Source organism: Scyliorhinus torazame, chromosome 22 (assembly GCF_047496885.1).
Source record: "Scyliorhinus torazame isolate Kashiwa2021f chromosome 22, sScyTor2.1, whole genome shotgun sequence".
Lineage (NCBI taxonomy): Eukaryota > Metazoa > Chordata > Chondrichthyes > Carcharhiniformes > Scyliorhinidae > Scyliorhinus > Scyliorhinus torazame.
The window spans coordinates 23,159,702-23,173,298 of record NC_092728.1 but is presented as its reverse complement, the minus strand read 5'-3'; the positions used below and the strand labels follow the sequence as shown (position 1 = coordinate 23,173,298).

The 13,597-nt window shown below is 55.4% G+C and overlaps 1 protein-coding gene across 1 annotated transcript in view; it reads right to left on the bottom strand.

The window, feature by feature from the left end:
* The window catches only part of LOC140398961 (IQ motif and SEC7 domain-containing protein 2-like), a 311,564-nt gene extending 303,184 nt beyond the window's left edge, over positions 1 to 8,380 (bottom strand). The window contains exon 1 of the mRNA XM_072487974.1: positions 8,354 to 8,380. The gene's annotated coding sequence lies outside the window, so the exon portion shown is untranslated. The remainder of the gene's footprint in view (positions 1 to 8,353) is intronic.
* Positions 8,381 to 13,597: the final 5,217 nt, after the last annotated feature.

The following is a 13,597-nucleotide window of genomic DNA, read 5'->3' as shown; positions in this document are numbered from 1 at the left end:
ACATTGGAACCGGTCCTGGGAGAGGTGGGGCCATTACAAATCGGACGGTCTACACCTGGGCAGGATTGGAACCAATGTCCTGGGGGGGTTGTTTGCTAGTGCTGTTGGGGAAGGTTTAAACTAATGTGGCAGGGAGATGGGAACCAATGCAGGAAGTCAGAGGGTAGTAAACAAGGACAGAAACAAAAGTCAGCGAGGAGAAAAGTGGAAGGCAGAGAAACAGTTTGAACTGCATTTATTTCAATGCAAGAGGCCTAGCGGGCAAGGTAGATGAACTCAGGGATGGTTGTGTACATGACACTGGGATATTCTAGCTATTACTGAAACATGGCTAAAGGAGAGGCAGGACTGGCAGCTCAATGTTCCGGGGTACAGATGCTATAGGAAATTCATTTCATTTCATTTCATAGACCAGGAGATAGGAGAGGAGGGGGAGTTGCGTTTTTGATTAGGGACAGTATCACGGCAGTACAGAGAGAGGATATATCTGAGGGTTCGCCCACTGAGTCTGTATGGGTAGAACTGAAAAATAAGAAGGGTGAGATCACTTTGATCGGTCTCTACTTTCGGCCCCCAAATAGTCAGCGGGAAATCGAGAAGCAAATATGTAAGGAGATTACAGATAGCTGCCGGGAAAGTAGGATGGTAATAGTAGGGAACTTTAACTTCCCCAACATTAACTGGGACAGCCATAACTCTGTGGGTTTGGATGGAGAGAAATCTGTCGAGTGTATTCAGGAAGAATTCCTCATTCAATATGTGGATGCCCTGACTAGAGAGACCGCAAAACTTGATCTCCTCTTGAGGAATAAGGAAGGGCAGGTGACGGAAGTGTTAGTGAGAGATTACTTTGGGACCAGTGACCATCATTCCATTAGTTTTAAGATAGCTATGGAGAATGAAAGTTCTGGCCCAAAAGGGGAAATAAAAACTGGTGTCTTGAGGAGAATATTACAGAGAAGGAGGTGCTGGAGGTATTAAAGCGCATCAAGATAGATAAATCCCCAGGACCTGATGAAATGTATCCCAGGACGTTGTTGGAGGCCAGGGAGGACATTGCCGGCCCCCTGGCTGAGGTATTTGAATCATCGACAGCCACAGGAGAGATGCCTGAAGATTGGAGAGTTGTAAATGTTGCGTCCTTGTTTAAGAAGGGCTGTAGAGATAAGCTTGGGAACTACAGATCGGCGAGCCTTACTTCTGTAGTGTGTAAGTTGTTAGACTGTATTCTGAGGGACAGGATCTACAGGCATTTAGACAGGAAAGGGATAATTAGGGAAAGTCAGCCTGGCTTTGTAAGGGGAAAGTCATGTCTCACAAATTTGATTGAGTTTTTTGAAGGGGTAACCAAGAAGGTAGATGAGGGCAGTGCGGTCGACATAGTCTATTTTGTGAGGGCCACGAAGAATCCAGCACGAGTTTTAAGGATACAAAGTAATAACATTTATTTACAATAACATATCTATATAACAGCAGCAGCAACTTCCCTTGCTGCACACTCCTTCCTGCTGGTTCCTAAACTGGCCAGCTTTATTTATACTAGGAGTTTACTAATGGTTTCTCCGCCTCCCTCATTGGGGAAGCTCATACTCACACAGGATTGTGGGATTGTCATTAGTCCCCAGCCAATGGTAAGTAGGCAGGTTATAACATCCCTCCCCCCCCAAAGTCCAAGGAAGCCACTGAAGACCCTGGTGAAGGAGGGCGTCGGACTCGCTTTGCCGCAGGCCGGACACCATTTGCACGTGGCACTGGATCAGGCGGCGTGTAACGAGACGGAGACCGGCGCTTCCGTGATGAACGGCGCAACGGTTGTACATCCACGGCCCGTGGACCCGAGGATTCCCCCTCTGATGCATCCTGTGTCTCCATCTCGGAGTCAGAGTCTGCTGCCTCCGTCATGTCAGCGTCTCTATCTCCATTCGGTTCTGTAACGACCTGCGCAGGCTTCGAGTGAGGCACCAGTGGAAGATTGTGAGGACTACCTTCTCTTGTCTCTGGTCTCTGCGGCTGTAGAAATGAGCTCCGGGGGCGGGGAATCTTTTGAGGGGATAGTCTTCTGGACCGAACGTGGTCGACATGTTTTCGCTGGAGACGACCCTGGGCTTGCACCTGGTAAGATATAGGGCCCGTTTGGCGAAAGATTACACCAGGAACCCACTGGGCACCACCAGAAAAAATCCGAACGAACACTGGGTCACCGGGCGCAAACTGCCGAATCGGCCGATGCCGAGAAAATCCCTGACCCTGCTGTTCTTGTGTGCGGCGTACTTTTGCGCTAATGTCCGGGAAAACCATACTAAGGCGGGTGCGAACTCTCCGGCCCATTAGGAGTTCTGCGGGAGCTACCCCAGTCACCGCATGGGGAGGTGGTCCTATACGTAAACAAAAAGCGAGCCAGTCTCGTGTCCATTGATCCGGAAGACTGCTTCTTTAGGCCTCTTTTGAATGTCTGCCAACCTATTTGAAGCCGGGTGGTAAGGGGCAGTGCGGATATGGCGTATGCCGTTCATCTTCGTGAACCTCGCAAACTCTTCACTCGTGAATGGAGTGCCGTTATCCGTGACCAGCACCTCGGGGGAGGCCATGCGTACTAAACGATAAACGCATCTTTTCAATTATTGCGCAGGACGTTGTCCCCTGCATCTTGTGCACCTCTAGCCATTTAGACTGGGCATCAATTAATAGAAGGATCCTTGAAAAGGGCCTGCGAATCTGCATGCAAGCGTGCCCAAGGCCGCCCTGGCCATTCCCAGTGATGTAGGGGCGCAGCCGGCGGAAGCTTCTGATGCTCCTGGCAAATGGAGCAGTTTTGGGCCACCTTCTCAATGTCGGTGTCGAGGCCTGGCCACCAGACATAACTCCGGGCCAACATTTTCATTTTGGTCACACCTGGGTGCTCATTGTGCAAGTCTGTTAGTATCAGCTACTGGCCTTTTTCCGGGACAATCACACGCGTCCCCCACAAGAGGATGCCGTCTTCCACGCTGAATTCTGACAGCTTGGAGGAAAATGCCCGCAACTCACCTGGGAGCTGTCTATGCAGCCCACCATACAGGACTATGTGCCGAACCTTTGACAGGACTGGCTCCGTCTGAGTCCACTCACGGATCTGTGATGCCGTGACAGGCAAGGTGTCCATAAAATTTAGGGTTGCAACCACCTCACCGGTCGTGGGGGTCGACATGGGGCCGGTCGATAAAGGCAATCGGCTCAGTGCGTCAGCATTTGCTATCTGCGTACCTGGTTTGTGCTCCAGAGAATACTCGTATGCAGCAAGCAACAAAGCCCAGCGCTGGATCCGTGTGGAAGCAATGGGCGATATTGGCTTATCCTCTCTGAAAAGTCCCAGCAGAGGCTTATGATCAGTCACGATAGTGAAATGGCGGCCATACACGTACTGGTGGAAGCGTTTCACCGCAAAACCACTGCCAGGCCCTCCTTCTCGATCTGCGCGTACTTTTTCTCCGCTGCAGTCAATGTACGGGAGGCGAAAGCTATCGGTCGCTCGGCTCCGTTCTCCATCTTGTGGGACAGGACGGCCCCAATACCATACGGGGATGCATCACATGTGACGAGCAAAGGCTTTCCAGGATCATAGTGGGTTAGTAACCCAGACGACGACAATTGTTGCTTTACCCGCCGGAAAGCGGTTTCTTGCGGCTGACCTCAAACCCAGGTGTGATTTTCTTTGGCAGCAGGTGCAAAGGGGCCAGCGTAGTTGCCAGATTGAGGAGGAACTTCCCGTAATAGTTTACGAGACCGAGAAAAGAACGAAGATGCGAAGTGTCAGTCGGGGCGGGGGCCTGTTGAATTGCACGCACCTTCTCTGCGACGGGGTGCAAACCTTCGCGGTCCACCCGATAACCTAGGTAGACTACTTCCTTTGCCTGAAATACGCACTTTGTGCGACGTAAACGGACTCCAGACTCCGAAAGGCATCTAAGGACAGCCTCCAGATTTTCCAAATGTTCCTGCTCCGACGTCCCTGTAATCAAAACGTCATCTAAGTAGACAGCAACACGTGGTAAACCTCTCAAAATGCCCTCCATAACACGTTGAAAAATTGGGCAAGCAGAGGATACTCCAAAGGGCAACCGTGTATATTCATACAGGCCCCGGTGTGTATTAATCGTTACATATGGTCGGGAGGCAGGTCCAGCTCCAACTGCAGGTAGGCGTGACTCATATCTAATTTTGTGAACGAGAGTCCACCTGCAAGCTTTGCGTAGAGATCCTCTATGCGAGGCATTGGATATCGGTCGAGTCGGGAAGCCGTATTCACTGTAAGTTTATAGTCGCCACACAAGCGAACTGTGGCATCTGGCTTCATTACAGGTACAATTGGTGCTGCGCAGTCAGCAAAACGGATGGGCCTGATAATACCCAAACTCTCCAAACGAGTGAGCTCCCCTTCGACCTTCTCGAGCAAGGCGTAAGGCACCAGGCGTGCCCGGAAATAGCGCGGCGTGGCTCCTGGTTCGACTTGGATACGGGCTACGGCTCCTTTTATTTTCCCCAAACCAGGCTGGAATACATCTGGGTATCGTCCTAGCACCTCAGTCAACCCTTCAGAAACTGTTTGGAGGATGTGCTGCCATTGCAACCGCAAATGGCGCAACCAGTCCCGACCCAACAGGCTGGGCCCATGGCCGCGCACCACGATAAGTGGGAAACGCTCCTCCTGGCGTCCATAAACAACAGGGGTCATTGTAGTTCCTGCAATGTCCAGTGGTTCCCCCGTGTAGGTGGCCAACCTGGCCTGTGAGTCGGTTAATGTAAGGGTCTGTATACCCTGCTTGATGCGGTCGAATGTCCTCTGGGCGATCACGGAGACCGCTGCGCCAGTGTCCAACTCCATCTCAAGCGGGTGGCCATTGACCTGTACTGTCACCTTAATGGGGGCCACACGGGGAGCTGCCACACAATGCAACTGCAGGCAGTCGTCCTCCGTCTCCACGTCCTCAGGAGTAGTCGCCGGAGGTTCATCCACATGGAAGGTACGGCCCCTGGGCTGGTCCCAGTTACGGCCCCTGGGCTGGTCCCAGTTTCGGTCGGAACAACGGCGCCTCTGGCGCCCCCAGGACCGCCGTCCGCGACGGGGTCGGCGCCTACAAGTCTGACACGGACATGGCTCCTCATCCATTGGTTCTGGAGAAGGCTCTCTTCGGGGAGGAATGTCCGACGGCCACTGGCGTCGGTCCGGACGTTGCCTCGCCCAAGGTACCGCAGGAGTGCGGGGGGACGTTTTCGGACGGAAGGGGTTGCGCCCCAAGGCATGTTCTTCCATTCACTGTAGCTCCTGCACTCCTCGTTCTGCGCTCTCTCGGGACAATACTATTTGAATGGCCTGTTGAAAAATCAATGTTGGCTCAGCTAACAACTTTCTCTGGGTGGCCACATTGTTAATACCGCAAACCAAACGGTCGTGTAACATTTCTGACAAGGTCTCACCATAGTCACAGTACTCCGCAATCCTGCGTAGCCTGGATAGAAAATCGGCAAGGGATTCTCCAGGGGTCCTCTCTGCGGTATTAAACCGGTAACGCTGGACTATCGTGGACGGGGTTGGGTTAAAATGTTGCCCCACTATATTCACAAGTTCATCAAACGTTTTGGTGTCCGGCGCAGCTGGGTACGTAAAGCTCCTAATCACCCCAAACGTATGCGGGCCGCAGGCGGTGAGCAATATGACCACCTGGCGCTCGTTTTCGGTGATATTGTTTGCCCGGAAATAGTAACGCATCCGTTGTGTGTACTGGTTCCAGCTTTCCAGCGCAGCATCAAAAACATCCAAACGTCCGTACAGAGGCATGGTATAATAGAAAACAACTTCCAACCTGTATCCAACAAAAATCCAGGGAGGTGGCTTCAGCAGTGTAGACAGCTATTCACTTTAACCTTCGTCGCCAGTTTTGTTAGGGTCACGAAGAATCCAGCACGAGTTTTAAGGATACAAAGTAATAACATTTATTTACAATAACATATATATATAACAGCAGCAGCAACTTCCCTTGCTGCACACTCCTTCCTGCTGGTTCCAAACTGGCCAGCTTTATTTATACTAGGAGTTTACTAATGGTTTCACCGCCCCCCTCATTGGGGAAGCTCATACTCCCACAGGATTGTGGGATTGTCATTAGTCCCCAGCCAATGGTAAGTAGGCAGGTTATAACAGTCTACATGGACTTTAGCAAGGCCTTTGACAAGGTACTGCATGGTAGGTTGTTGTAAAAGGTTAAATCTCACGGAATCCAGGGTGAGATAGCCAACTGAATACAAAATTGGCTTGGCGACTGAAGTGAAAGGGCGGTTGTGGAGGGTTGTTTTTCAAACTGGAGGCCTGTGACCAGCAGTGTACCTCAGGGGTCAGTGCTGGGTCCACTGCTATTTGTTACATATATATAAAAGATTTGGATGAGAATGTAGGAGGCATGGTTAGTAAATTTGCAGATTACACCAAGATTGGTGACATAGTGGATAATGAAGAAGGTTATATAAGATTGCAACAGGATCTTGACCAATTGGGCCAGTGGGCCGATGAATGGCAGATGGAGTTTAATTTGGATAAATGCAAGGTGATGCATTTTGGTAGATCAAATCAGAGCAGGTCCTACAGGTGGACAGGGTGCTGAAGAAGGCATTCAGCATGCTAGGTTTTATTGGTCAGAATATTGAATAAAGGGGCAGCACGGTGGCGCAGTGAGTAGCACTGCTGCCTCACGGCACCGAGGTCCCAGGTTTGAGCCCGACTCTGGGTCACTGTCCATGTGGAGTTTGCACATTCTCCCCGTGTTTGCGTGGGTTTCGCCCCCACAACACAAAGATGCGCAGGCAAGATGGATTAGACCCTTAATTGGAAAAAATGAATTGGGTACTCTAAATTTATTTTTAAAAAAGAATATTGAATACAGGAGTTGGGACGTCTTGTTCAAGTTGTACAAGACATTAGTAAGACCGCACATGGAATACTGTGTTCAGTTCTGGTCACCCTATTACAGGGAGGATGTTGTTAAACTAGAAAGAGTGCAGAAGAGATTGACGAGGATGCTACCAGGACTCGATGGTCTGAGCTATAAGGAGAGGCTGGATAGGCTGGGACTTTGTTCCCTGGAGAGCAGGAGGCTTAGGGGTGAACTTATAAAGGTCTATAAAATAATGAGGAGCATCGATAAGGTAGAGTGTCAACATCTTTTCGCAACGGTAGAGGAGTCTAGAACTAGAGGGCATAGGTTTAAGATGAGAGGGGAGAGATACAAAAGAGACCAGAGGGGAAATGTCTTCACACAGAGGGTGGTGAGTGTCTGGAACGGGCTGCCAGAGGCAGTGCAAGAAGCAGTGGTAGAGGCGGGGATGATTTTGTCCTTTAAAAAGCAGTTTGACAGTCGGAGACCTGGCTATCGGACATGGCTAGCTTTCTGTTTGGAAAAAATCAAGTTCGTCTTGAGAGGGTCACTGTTAGGGTTCACCCGGAGGTGGTAACCGTTCATCGACTTCTTTGCTAGAAATTAATCGTCAGCAGACCGGGAAGGGGGGGGGGGGGGGGGGGGGGGGGAGTAGTTCAGATTAGAATAGGGGGTCAATAAGGGTGGGACCTGTACGAGAGGTAAATGGCTTTTGCACTATGTTTATGGCTTCATGTATATTGTTTATTTGGTTGTTGTTACTATCACAAAAATACCTCAATAAAATGTTTATGAAAAAGAAAAGCAGTTAGACAGTTACATGGGCAGGGTGCGTATAGAGGGATATGGGCCAAATGCGGGCAAGTGGAACTGGCTCAGTGATAGAAACTGGGCGGCATTGACAAGCCGAAGGGCCTGTTTCCAGCTGTAAACATCTGTGACTATTACTCTACCGCTTTAAGAGGGAGGGAGGGAGTGGCAGAGATATCGGGAGGTGGGCAGGAGGGGTTGGGACAGATATACCTAGTTCAGGAGGCCTGAGCCCTCCCGACGCCAGCAGGAGTAAATGACGATCCGTCGCCAATGGTTCTGAAGCAAGGATGCACATCCAACGCGGGCTGTCAACCTTAGTAACATTCAGAATGGCCAACACCATTGTAACCCTGCCCCCACCCCCAGCCCCCCCGAATCCCATTCACCACCATCTAACCCCACCCCACGCCTCCTCCAGCGGTAAGGCACCCCCAGAGAGCAGGCCCGACCTTGAAAGAGTAGAGATCGCCTCACGACAACACCTACAGCGCACAAGCAACTCCGCGCCATGGAGCGAGCGGGTTTCACGCGCCAATTGACTGCCACGTGTCCACCCCCCCGCAACTCCTTCCTTCGAGCTGGACGCCGAGAGAGAGAGAGGAAGATAGAAAAGGAAAATACGAATAATTACAGACCTGACAGTCCTGGAGTTCTCAGCTTCGTGCCTGGACAGAGAGACAGAATGAGAGAAAGGAGAGAGACAGAATTAATATCTCAAACGCTCCACACGTTCACTAGTCCTCACTCACACACCTCCCTCACACCGCGCTGTACCTCCCGTACACCGCGCTATACCTTCCTCACACCGCACTGTACCTCCCTCACACCGCGCTATACCTTCCTCACACCGCACTGTACCTCCCTCACACCGCGCTGTACATCCCTCACACCACACAGTACCTCCCTCACACCGCGCTGTACCTCCCTCACACCACACAGAACCCCCTCACACCGCACTGTACCTCCCTCACACCGCACTGTACCTCCCTCACCGCAATGTACCTCCCTCACACCACACTGTACCTCCCTCACCGCACTGTACCTCCCTCACACCGCGCTGTACCTCCCTCACCGCAAGGTACCTCCCTCACACTGCGCTGTACCTCCCTCGCACTGCGCTGTACCTCCCTCACACCGCACTGTACCTCCCTCACACCGCACTGTACCTCCCTCACACTGCGCTGTACCTCCCTCACACTGCGCTGTACCTCACTCACCGCACTGTACCTCCCTCACACTGCACTGTACCTCCCTCACACTGCACTGTACCTCCCTCACCGCACTGTACCTCCCTCATACCGCGCCGCACCTCCCTCACACCGCGCTGTACCTCCCTCACACCGCGCTGTACCTCACTCACACCGCGCTGTACCTCCCTCACACCGCGCTATACCTCCATCACACCGCGCTGTACCTCCCACACACCGCGCTATACCTCCCTCACACCGCGCTGTACCTCCCTCACACCGCGCTGTACCTCCCTCACACCGCGCTGTACCACCCTCACACCGCGCTGTATCTCCCTCACACCGCACTGTACCTCGCTCACACCACTCTGTACCTCCCTCACACCACGCTGTACCTCCCTCACCGCACTGTACCTCCCTCACACCGCACTGTACCTCCCTCACACCGCACTGTACATCCCTCACACCGCACTGTACATCCCTCACACCGCACTGTACATCTCACACACCGCACTGTACCTCCCTCACACCGCGCTATACCTCCCTCACACCGCACTGTACCTCCCTCACACTGCACTGTACCTCCCTCACACCGCGCTGTACCTCCCTCACACCGGCTGTACCTCCCTCACCGCACTGTACCTCCCTCACACCATGCTGTACCTCACTCACACCGCACTGTACATCCCTCACACCGCACTGTACCTCCCTCACACCGCACTGTACCTCCCTCACACTGCGCTGTACCTCCCTCACACCGCGCCGTACCTCAGTCACCGCACTGTACCTCCCTCACACCGCACTGTACCTCCCTCACACCGCAATGTACTTCCCTCACACCGCGCTGTACCTCCCTCACACCGCGCTGTACCTCCCTCACACCGCGCTGTACCTCCCTCACAACGCGCTGTACCTCCCTCACACCGCGCTGTACCTCCCTCACACCGCACTGTACCTCCCTCACACCGCGCTGTACCTCCCTCACACCGCGCTGTACCTCCCTCACACCGCACTGTACCTCCCTCACACCGCGCTGTACCTCCCTCACACCGCGCTGTACCTCCCTCACACCGCGCTGTACCTCCCTCACACCACACAGTACCTCCCTCACACCGCACTGTACCTCCCTCACCGCAATGTACCTCCCTCACACCACACTGTACCTCCCTCACCGCACTGTACCCCCCTCACACCGCGCTGTACCTCTCTCACACCGCACTGTACCTCCCTCACACCGCACTGTACCTCCCTCACACTGCGCTGTACCTCCCTCACACTGCGCTGTACCTCACTCACCACACTGTACCTCCCTCACACCGCGCTGTACCTCCCTCACACTGCACTGTACCTCCCTCACACTGCACTGTACCTCCCGCACCGCACTGTACCTCCCTCACACCGCGCCGCGCCTCCCTCACACCGCGCTGTACCTCCCTCACACCGCGCTGTACCTCACTCACACCGCGCTGTACCTCCCTCACACCGCGCTATACCTCCATCACACCGCGCTGTACCTCCCACACACCGCGCTATACCTCCCTCACACCGCGCTGTACCTCCCTCACACCGCGCTGTACCTCCCTCACACAGCGTTGTACCTCCCTCACACCGCGCTGTATCTCCCTCACACCGCGCTATACCTCCCTCACACCGCACTGTACCTCCCTCACACCGCTCTGTACGTCCCTCACACCACGCTGTACCTCCCTCACCGCACTGTACCTCCCTCACACCGCACTGTACCACCCTCACACCGCACTGTACATCCCTCACACCGCACTGTACATCTCACACACCGCACTGTACCTCCCTCACACCGCGCTATACCTCCCTCACACCGCGCTATACCTCCCTCACACCGCACTGTACCTCCCTCACACCGCTCTGTACGTCCCTCACACCACGCTGTACCTCCCTCACCGCACTGTACCTCCCTCACACCGCACTGTACCACCCTCACACCGCACTGTACATCCCTCACACCGCACTGTACATCTCACACACCGCACTGTACCTCCCTCACACCGCGCTATACCTCCCTCACACCGCGCTATACCTCCCTCACACCGCACTGTACCTCCCTCACACTGCACTGTTCCTCCCTCACACCGCGCTGTACCTCCCTCACACCGGGCTGTACCTCCCTCACCGCACTGTACCTCCCTCACACCATGCTGTACCTCACTCACACCGCACTGTACCTCCCTCACACCGCACTGTACCTCCCTCACACCGCACTGTACCTCCCTCACACCGCGCTGTACCTCCCTCACACCGCGCCGTAACTCACTCACCGCACTGTACCTCCCTCACACCGCACTGTACCTCCCTCACACCGCAATGTACCTCCCTCACACCGCACTGTACCTCCCTCACACCACGCTGTACCTCCCTCACACCGCGCTGTACCTCCCTCACACCGCAATGTACCTCCCTCACACCGCACTGTACCTCCCTCACACCGCGCTGTACCTCCCTCACACCGCGCTGGGCCTCCCTCACACCGCTCTGTACCTCCCTCACACCGCTCTGTACCTCCCTCATACCGTGCCGCACCTCCCTCACACCGCGCTGTACCTCCCTCACACCGTGCTGTACCTCCCTCACACCGCGCTGTACCTCCCTCACACCGCGCTGTACCTCCCTCACACCGCGCTGTACCTCCCTCACACTGCGCTGTACCTCCCTCACACCGCGCTGTACCTCCCTCACACCACGCTGTACCTCCCTCACACCGCGCTGTACCTCCCCCACCGCTGTACCTCACACCGCACTGTACCTCCTTCACCGCACTGTACCTCCCTCACCGCACTGTACCTCCCTCACACCGCGCTGTACCTCCCTCACACCGCGCTGTACCTCCCTCACACCGCGCTGTACCTCCCTCACACCGCGCTGTACCTCCCTCACACTGCGCTGTACCTCCCTCATACCGTGCCGCACCTCCCTCACACCCTGATGCACCTCCCTCACACCGCGCCGTACCTCCCTCACACCGTGCCGCACCTCCCTCACACCGCGCTGTACCTCCCTCACACCGCACTGTATATCCCTCACACCGCGCTGTACCTCCTTCACACTGCGCTGTACCTCCCTCACACCGCGCTGTACCTCCCTCACACCGCGCTGTACCTCCCTCACACCGCGCTGTACCTCCCTCACACCGCGCTGTACCTCCCTCACACCGCGCTGGACCTCACTCACACCGCGCTGTACCTCCCTCACACCGCGCTGTACCTCCCTCACACCGCGCTGTACCTCCCTCACACCGCGCTGTACCTCCCTCACACCGCGCTGTACCTCACTCACACCGCGCTGTACCTCCCTCACACCGCGCTGTACCTCCCTCACACCGCGCTGTACCTCCCTCACACCGCGCTGTACCTTCCTCACACCGCGCTGTACCTCTCTCACACCGCGCTGTACCACCCTCACCGCGCTGTACCTCCCTCACACCACGCTGTACCTCCCTCACACCGCGCTGTACCTCCCTCACCGCGCTGTACCTCCCTCACACCGGGCTGTACCTCCCTCACCGCGCTGTACCTCCCTCACACCACGCTGTACCTCCCTCACACCACGCTGTACCTCCCTCACACCGCGCTGTACCTCACTCACACCGCACTGTACATCCCTCACACCGCACTGTAGCTCCCTCACACCGCACCGTACCTCCCTCACACCGCTCTGTACCTCCCTCACACCACGCTGTACCTCCCTCACCGCACTATACCTCCCTCACACCGCACTGTACCTCCCTCACACCGCACTGTACATCCCTCACACCGCACTGTACATCCCTCACACCGCACTGTACGTCTCACACACCGCACTGTACCTCCCTCACACCGCGCTATACCTCCCTCACACCGCGCTATACCTCCCTCACACCGCACTGTACCTCCCTCACACTGCACTGTACCTCCCTCACACCGCGCTGTACCTCCCTCACACCGGGCTGTACCTCCCTCACCGCACTGTACCTCCCTCACACCATGCTGTACCTCACTCACACCGCACTGTACATCCCTCACACCGCACTGTACCTCCCTCACACCGCACTGTACCTCCCTCACACTGCGCTGTACCTCCCTCACACCGCGCCGTACCTCACTCACCGCAGTACCTCCCTCACACCGCACTGTACCTCCCTCACACCGCAATGTACCTCCCTCACACCGCGCTGTACATCACTCACACCGCGCTGTACCTCCCTCACACCGCGCTGTACCTCCCTCACAACGCGCTGCACCTCCCTCACACCGCGCTGTACCTCCCTCACACCGCACTGTACCTCCCTCATACCGCGCTGTACCTCCCTCACACCGCGCTGTACCTCCCTCACACCGCACTGTACCTCCCTCACACCGCGCTGTACCTCCCTCACACCGCGCTGTACCTCCCTCACACCGCGCTGTACCTCGCTCACACCGCGCTGTACCTCCCTCACACCGCACTGTACCTCCCTCACCGCAATGTACCTCCCTCACACCACACTGTACCTCCCTCACCGCACTGTACCCCCCTCACACCGCGCTGTACCCCCCTCACACCGCGCTGTACCTCCCTCACACCGCGCTGTACCTCCCTCACACCGCGCTGTACCTCCCTCACACCGCGCTGTACCTCCCTCACACCGCGCTGTACCTCCCTCACACCGCGCTGTACCTCCCTCACACCGCGCTGTACCTC